Raw genomic sequence first — 9,374 nt, 5'->3', positions numbered from 1 at the left:
CTTAGTCATGGTGTCCCTAGGAGTGAAGTAGATAGGGAACCTACTTAATATTTACTTGATCTATACAAGTGGAAGAATTCTAGGTCAAGTGAACATCAGTGTAACTTGAATAGCTGGAATAGAGAGTCATGGCCCCTCAATCAATTCCCAGCCTTGAGCGGGTTGACAGACCCACAACCCCTTGAATGAAGGGGAGGCTGAGTCCCCTTGAGGAAGGATTCCACTACACTGTCAAAAACTTATACTGTTAATCTTTCTCCCAGCCTTCCCCAAAGGAATCTACAGCCTTTTACAAGAGTGACTGTTCGGGAAAAAGAAATAATCAGACTTTTCAGAGATTACTGGATACTGGCTCTGAACTGACACTAATTCCAGGGGACCTAAACATCTCTGTGGCCCACCAGAGTGGGGGCATATGGAGGTCGAGTTATTAATAGAGTCTTAGCTCAGGTCCATCTCACAGTAGGTCCAGTGGGTACTCGAACCCATCCTGTAGTGATTTCCCTAGTTCCAGAATGCATAATTGGAATAGATATGCTCAGCAACTGGCAGAACCCCCACATTGGATCCCTGACAAGTGGAGTAAGGGCTATTATGGTAGGAAGGGAAGCTGAAGCCATTAAAACTGCCCCTACCTAGAAAAATAGTAAACCAAAAGCAATATTGCATTCCTGAAGGGATTGCGGAGATTACTGCCACCATCAAGGACTTGAAGGATGCAGATGTGGTGATTCCCAGCACATCCTAATTCAACTCACCTATCTTGCCTATGTACAAAACAGATGGATCTTGGAGAATGACAGTGGATTATAAAAAACTTAACCAGGTGGTGATGCCAATTTCAGCTGCTGTTCCAGATGTGGTTTCATTGCTTGAGCATGTATACTGGTACCTAGTATACAGCTATTGATCTGGCTAATGCCTTTTTCTCCATACGGACCAGAAGTAGTTTGCCTTCAGCTGGCAAGGCCAGCAATACACCTTCAGTTGCTTACCTCAGAGCTACATCAACTCTCCAGACCTATGTCATAATTTAGACAGCAGGGATCTTTATCACCTTTCCTTTTCACAAGATGTCACACTGGTCCATTACATTATGCTGATCGTGCCTAGTAAGGAAGACTTGTCAATGACTCTGGACTTATTAGTAAAACATTGCATGTTAGAGGGTGAGACATTAATCCCACAAAAATTCAGGTGCTTTCCACCTCAGTGAAATTTTTAGGGGTCCAGTGGCATGGGACATGTGGATATATTCCTTCTAAAGTGAAGAATAACTTATCGCATCTGGCCCCTCCCACAACTAAAAAGGAGGCACAACACCTAGTGGGCCTCTGGATTTTGAAGGCAACATATCCCTCATTTGGGTGTGCTATTCTGTCCTATTTATCAAGTGACTAAAAAAGCTACCAGTTTTGAGTGGTGCCCAGACCAAGAGAAGGCTCTGCAACAGGCTCAGGCTGCCATCCAAATGGCTCTGCTATTTGGGCCATATGATCTGGCTGATCCAATGCTCCTTGAAGTGTCAGTGGCAGACAGAGGTGCTGTTTGGAGTCTTTGGCAGGCCCCATTGGTGAATCACAGCACAGACCCTTAGGATTTTGGAGTAAAATGCTGCCTTCCTCTGCAGACAACTACTCTCTTTTGAGAAACAGCTTTTGGTTTGTTACTGGGCCTTAGTAGAGACTGAACACTTAACCATGGGACACCAAGTCACCATATGGCCTGTGCTGCCCATCATGAACTGGGTGTTGTCTGGCCACAGAGCCATAAAGTTGGATGTACACAGCAGCACACTATCATTAAGTGGAAGTGGTATATATGAGATCTGGCTCGAGCAGGACCTGAACGCACAAGTAACTTGCATGAGGAAGTACCCCATATGCCCATGGTCTCCATTCCTGTCACGTTACCTTCTATCCCCCAGTCTGCACCTGGGAACTCATGGGGAGTTCCTTATGATCAGTTGATTAAGGAAGAGAAAATTCGTGCCAAGTTTACAGATGATCCTGTGTGATATGCAGGCACTACTCAAAAGTGGACAATGGCAACACTACAGCCCTTTCTGAGATTTCCCTGAAGGACAGTAGTGAAGGGAATTTTTCCCAATGGGCAGAACTTCAAGCAGTGCACTAGGTTGTTCACTTTGCTTGGAAGGAGAAATGACCAGATGTATGATTGTATACTGATTCATGGGCTGTGGCCAATGGTTTGCCTGGATGGTCAGGGACTTGGGAGGAACACGATTGGAAAATTGGAGACAAGGAGGTATGGAAAACATGCTTGTGGATAGAACTCTCTGAATGGGCCAAAGAACTGAAGATATTTGTGTCTCATGTGAATGTTCACCAAAGGGTGACCTTGGCAGAGGATTTTAACAATCAAGTGGATAGGAAGATGCATTCTGTGGAAACCAGTCATCCTCTTTCCCCAGCCACCCCCATCATTGCACAATGGGCTCATTAACAAAGTGGCAGTGGTGACAGGGATGGAGGTTATGCATAGGCTTAGCAACAGATCTTCCACTCACCAAGGCCAACTTGGGTACAGCCACTGCTGAGTGCCCAATATGCCAGCAGCAGAGACCAACACTGAGTCCCCCGTATGGCACCATCCCTCAAGGTGATCAGCCAGCAACCTGGTGGCAGGTTGATTACATTGGACCGCTTCCATCATGGAAAGGGCAGCATTTTGTTTTTAGTCAAATGGACACTTACACTGGATACAGATTTGCCTTCCCTGCATGCAGTGCTTCTCCCAAAACTACCATCTGTGGACTTACACAATGCCTTATCCACTGTCATGGTATCTCACACAGCATCGCCTCGGATCAAGGGACTCACTTCACAGCAAATGAAGTGCAGCAGTTGGTCCATGCTCATTGAATTCACTGATCTTACCGTGTTTCCCATCATCCTGAAGCAACAGACTTGATAGAATGATAGAATGGCCTCAAGGTACAATTATGGTGCCAGCTAGGTGGCAATACCTTTCAGGGTTGGGACAGAGTTCTCTAGGAGGCTCTAAACCGGTGTCCACTATATGGTGCTATTTCTTCCATAGCCAGGATTCATGGATTCAGGAATCAAGGAGTGGAAATGGGAGTGGCATCACTCACTGTTACCCACTCACAAAATTTCTGCTTCCTGTCCCTGAGACCCTATGCTCTGCGAGTCTAGAGGCCTTAGTTCCAAAGGGAAGAATGCTCCCACCTGGAAACACATGACTGATTCCATTGAACTCAAAGTTAAGAATTCTGCCTGGCCACTATGGGCTCCTTTTGCCTCTGGATCAATAGGCAAACAAGGGAGTTACTATATTGGCTGGTGTGATTGATCTTGATTACCAAGAGGAAATCTGAATGTTATTACATAATGGAGGTAAAGAAGTGTATGTCTGAAATGCAGGCAATCCCTTAGGGCATCTCTTAGTACTACCATACCCTGTGATTAAAGTCAATGGAAAACTACAGCAACCCAATTCCCACATGACTACTAACGGTCCAGACCCTTCAGGAATGAAGGTTTGGCTCACCCCACCAGGCAAAGAACCACGATCAGCTGAGGTGCTTGCTGAGGGCAAAGGGAATACGGAATGGGTGGTAGAAGAAGGTAGTTCTAAATACCAGTTACAACCACGTGACCAGTTGCAGAAATGAGGACTATAATTGTTATGAGTATTTCTTCCTTGTATGTGTACATCAAATATTTTTGTTTTCTTCACTCATAAAATATAAGGTGTAAACAGGGTTAGTGTGTTTTCGTTTGTACGCTTGTTAGTTGTGTCATGTTATAGTTGTCTTTATTCAGAGATTATATATGGTTTAAGCAGATGTGTACAGACGCCAAGTTGACAAGACGTGGACTGTGATCATTAAGGGTGAGTGTCAACTTGGCTGGGCCATTGTTCTCAGTGGTTGGACAGTAATGATGTAGTTTGGCAGTTGTATAATGATGTAATCACTTTCATTATGAAATCTGATATAATGTGGTCACCTCCACGATGGGATCTGCTGTGAGTAGCCAGTCGGTTGAACAGGAGTTTCCTTAGGGGTGTGGCCTGCATCCAATATAGGTTGGACCTTCTGGTAAGGCTCACAGGCTTTTGCTTGCTCTGAATTCTGCAGCTGGCTTCTGTTCATCTGACCTCTGGTTGTTGGGACTTGAGCTAGCAGCTTACCTGCCGATCTTGGGATTTGTCAATGTCCACAGTCTGTAAACCAGCGGCCTGACAGCTTACCGGCCAATCTTGGGATTCATCAGTCCCCCACATCCTGTGAGCCAGAGGCCTGATGTCTGACTGCCAATCTTGGGTTCACCAGCTCCTGCAGCTGCATGAGTCAGGAGAAGCCTCCAGCCTAATCCATGAACTTGGGACTTTCCAGCCTTTACAACTACATGAGCCATTTCCTTGATATAAATCTCTCTTTCTCTTTATAGATAGATAGATTAGATAGATAGATAGATAGTTAGATAGATAGATGCTTCACTGGCTTGTCTTCTTTAGAGAACCTGTTCTAAAACACCCCTGTAGATCAACAATCTCATTGGTTTCTGATTTATCCTTTCCATGTTCCTTTTTGCACAAGTGAACAGAATCATGTATATTTTCTCATTTCACCTTCCTTTTTACACAAAAGGTGGCACCCTATAGATGCTTTTTTGCTTTTAGCTTTTCTCACTGAGATGTGTGTAACAAATTACTACACACAGTGACGTAAAACAACACCCATTTATCATCTCAGTTTTGTGGATTACCCACCCATACTCAAGGGGAGGAGATTATACAAAGGCATTAATACTAGAAGGCAGGGGTCATGGGGTGGGGGGAGGATGGACCTTAGAGTTTGCTGCCTCATATACCTACCAAAAATATCCTTTACAAATGAAGACAAAATAAAAATATTTTCAGATAAACGCTGATAAAATTCATCACCAGCATGCCTGCACTACAAGAAGTCCTTTGGGCTAAAGGAAAACAATTCCAAATGGAATGAGGTAACTGTAGGAATGAATGACTAGCACTTGACAGAGTAACTATGTTGGTAATTGTAAAATAATATGGACTGCTTAAAAAAAGAGAGAGAGAGACAGCATCAAAACAGGTCAACTATATGGGTACAAAGGCAGTAGCTGTCCACCCAGTTCCTCTTTACTGTGCACTCATCCTTCAGCTTCTGTGAGTGTTGGCTGTTAACAGCTCAGAGCTGCACCCCATCTGAGAATAGCCATAGGCCAAAAGGAGTTGATTTGCCTGGCAATGCCTGGAAAGTTATGCACTCCCTCCAGGAGTGACCTGCAGCCAATGACTGACTGATAAGGGGTTAGAAGATGGCACCTTCTTGCTTCAAGTTGGGACAACACTGTGATGTCGTTTATACTCCAGAATTTTTTGTGGGATAAAGCTAAGTTTAGACTCCAATAGGAGGTTGGTTTAGCTAATTTCCCTGCCCCATGCTGCTTCCCTTACTCTATTACAGGGTTTATTTGAGAGCTCTCCCTCATAAATTATTTGCATAAATTGCCATCTCACGCTCTTCTTCTAGAGAACCCAAGTAAAACAATCGGTATCAGGAGTGGTCTCATCCAGGATGAGATTTTGGAGCTGTACCACTAGTTGGCTGATGTTAATTTAAGGATTCTATCACTTTTGGTAGGTGAACTATTGATGGTGCTGGCATGCTGCAACAGGTATGAATATTAAGACTTTCACCTATGGTGGATGAGATGGAATAGAAGTGGAAAGTAATGTACTAGCTCATGCAATGTCTCTGGCATTTGAGTAGCATGGAGGAAATAGTAATATGATGAATGTGGAATTGAGCAGGTGTTCAAAAGGGCCATTGATATATTGAAGAGAGAAAATGAAAGGCTCAGATCTATTAAGGCAAGGCTGAATGTCAGAAGGCCTCCTCAGCATCAGTTGTAAAAGCCACTCACTCATCTCCTGCAGTTGGAAAGAAAACAATGGTAAAGACCACGCAAAAAAAAAAAAAAAACAAAAAACCCACTGCTGTTGAGTCGATTCCAACTAACAGTAATCCTGTAGGACAGAGTAGAACTGCCCTATAGGGTTTCTAAGGCTGTAAATCTTTGCAGAAGCAGACTGTCACATCTTTCTCCCACGGAGCAGCTGGTGGGGTCAAACAACTGATCTTTCAATTAGTAGCCAAGTGCTTTAACCACTGCACCACCAGGGCTCCTTAAAGACCAGCCACAGAACTTGATTGTAAGAGTGGCAGAATGCCAGAGAAAGTTGAATTATCAGCCTCAGTAAATCTGCTGTACAAAGTCAGGGACCTGACAGGGAAAGCATGGGAGATATGAGATTTGCCATGGTGATATTTAGGTAGACGTACTAGAAAATTTTGAATCTCCACATTTCCTTGAACCCTCTGAGTCTGAGGAAGTGGCCCATTCCCCATGCTAGAACTTACAGCCTCTTCTTCCCACTTGCATGAAGATTATACAGAAGCCTCAAATGAGACAAGTACTTTACAAGACAATGCTTGCCCTCCTCAGGATCTGCCCCCAACATCCCTGACCAATAATCAGCTGCTGCCAAGTCAGTTTCAACTTGTGGCAACTCCGTGTGTGTCAGAGTAGAACTGTGCTCTGTAGGGTTTTCAGTGGTTGATTTTTCAGAAATACATCATCAGACCTTTCTTCCAAGATGCCTTTGCACGGACTTCAGTTACCAACCTTTTCGTTAGCAGTTAAGCACGCTGTTTGCACCGCCCAGAGATTCCCACAAGATCAATAACTAAGGTAAAATCTCAGTCTGGCCTGACTAGGAAAATTCTAGGACTGCTAAGGGAGGTGAGGGACTATATCCTAATGGAGCTACAGGACCTGGTTAACTTTTGTCCTAGCCCAATCAGCCTAAGATCACCAGGGTCAAACCCATAGTCTCACAAAGTCAGGTTTATTGGGTTCACTGCAGAAAGAGAGAGGGAATCAGAGGAGTTACTGGGCATCTCACCAACCAAAGGAAAAGATAGAGTTATCTTACCATTTGGGGCAAGGGTGCAGTGCAAGTAAATAATAAATGAAGCAGTGTTGTTAATAGGTTCAAAGCAAAGCAACAATGTGTATAAATTAGTCAACATCAGCACTAAACTGTAAAGTGAACTCAGGCTTCTGTTTCCTTAGAAACGAGAAAGTTAAGATAAATGTGAACTGTCGTATCTAGAAAACTCTTCTCTGAAGTTCTGCACTTGGGTTGGAAATCAAGAGTGTTTCTTTGTGGTGGGTCATATGGAAACTATTTGTTTAACCGTTTGAGACATTGTTTTCCAAAATGGATGCACAATTTTACACTCTCATCAGCTGTTTATGAGGGTTCCAGTGTCTCCACATCCTCTCCAAGATTTGTTATTACAACCATCCTATTTCCTGTGATGCTGAACAAGTTTCAGTAGATGTTGCAGACTAAGACGAATTAGGAAGAAAGGCCTGGTGATCTACTTCTGAAAATCAGTCAGTCAAAAACCTATAGTTCACAATGGTCTGATCTGCAACCGATCATAGGGATGGCACAGGACCGGGCAGCATTTCGTTCTGTTGTGCATGGGGTCATCATGAATTGGGGGCCAACTTGACAGCAGCTAGCAACCACATTGTCTGTGAAGTCGTATCTCATTGCAATTGTGATTTGCATTAACCTGATAACCAATGATATTGAGCATCTTTTCATGTATTTATTGGTCGTTTGTGTACCTTCTTTGGAGAAATAGCTATTCAGATCTTTTGTCTGTCTCTTTTTAATTGGGTTGTCTTTTTATTATTGAATTGAAAAGTTCTTTATATATTCTAGGCACAAATACCCTATCAGGTATATAATTTGAAAATAATTTCACTCAGTCTGTTGGTTATTTTTTCACCTTTTTAAAATTATACTTTAGATGAAGATTTACAGAGGAAATTAGTTTCTCACTAAACAAGTAATACATATATTGTTTTGTGACACTGGTTGCCAACCCCATATCATGTCAACACTCACCCCTTCTCTACCATGGGTTCCCCATTATCAGCTTTCCTGTCCCCTCCTGCTGTCTCATCCTTGCCCCTCACCTGGTGTGCCCATTTCGTCTCATTTTTTTTAATGGGCCTGTCCAACCTTTGGCTGAAAGATGAATCTCAAGAGTGACTTCAGTACTGAGTTAAAAGGGTGTCCGGAGGCCATACTCCCATAGTTTATCCAGTCTCTGTCAGACCAATAAGGCTGGTCTTTTTTTTTTGTGAGTTAGAATTTTATTCTACATTTTCCTCTAGCTCTGTCCCAGATCCTCTGTTGTGATCAGTGTCAGAGCAGTCGGTGGTGGTAGCAGGGCACCATCCAGTTGTTCTGGACTCAGTCTGGTGGAGGTTGTGGTAGTTGTGGTCTATTAGTCCTTTGGACTAATATTTCACTTGTGTCTTTGGTTTTCTGTATTCTCCCTTGCTCCAGATGGTGTGGGACCAGTGGAGTATCTTAGATGGTTGCTTGTAAGTTTTTAAGACCCCAGATGCTACTACCAAAGTAGGATGTAGAACATTTTCTTTATAAACTATGTTATGCCTGTTGAGCTAGATGTTCCCCAAGACCATTGTCCCCAGCCCTCAGCCCAGTAATTCAATCCCTCAGGGAGTTTGGATGTGTCTATGCAGCTCCCATGACCTTGCCTTGGACAAGTTGTGCTGACTTACCCAGTATTGTGTACTGTCTTGCCCTTCACCATAGTTAACCACTTATCTATTGTCTAGTGTTTTTCCCTCCCCTCCCTCATAACCATCAAAGATTGTTTCTTTCTGTGTGTAAACTTTTCATGAGTTTTTATAATAGTGGTCTCATACAGTATTTGTCCTTCTATGATTGACTTATTTCACTCAGCATAGTGTCCTCCATGTTATGAGATGTTTCACAGATTCATCATTGTTCTTTTTCATTGTGTAGTATTCCATTGTGTGTATGTACTATAGTTTATCCATTCATCTGTTGATGAGCACTTAGGTTGTTTCCATCTTTTTGTTATTGTGAATAATGCTGCAGTGAACATGGGTGTGCACATGTTTGTTCATGTGATGGCTCTTATTTCTCTAGGATATATTCCTAGGAGTGGGATTACTGTATCGTATGGTATTTCTATTTCTAGTTTTCCAAAATGATTGTACCATATTACATTCCCACCAGCAGTGTATAAGAGTTCCAAAATCCCCACAGCATCTCTGACATTTGTTAGCTTCTGTTTGTTTGTTTGTTTGTTTGTTTTTGATTCATGCCAGTAATGTTGGGATGAGATGGTATCTCAATGCAGTTTTGATTTGCATTTCTCTAATGGCTAGTGATCGCAAGCATTTCCTCATATCTGTTAGCTGCTTTAATGTCTTCTTTGA

The sequence above is a fragment of the Trichechus manatus genome, unplaced genomic scaffold, assembly GCF_000243295.1.
Source record: "Trichechus manatus latirostris isolate Lorelei unplaced genomic scaffold, TriManLat1.0 scaffold00219, whole genome shotgun sequence".
Taxonomy (NCBI): domain Eukaryota; kingdom Metazoa; phylum Chordata; class Mammalia; order Sirenia; family Trichechidae; genus Trichechus; species Trichechus manatus.
This window is presented reverse-complemented; position numbering follows the sequence as displayed.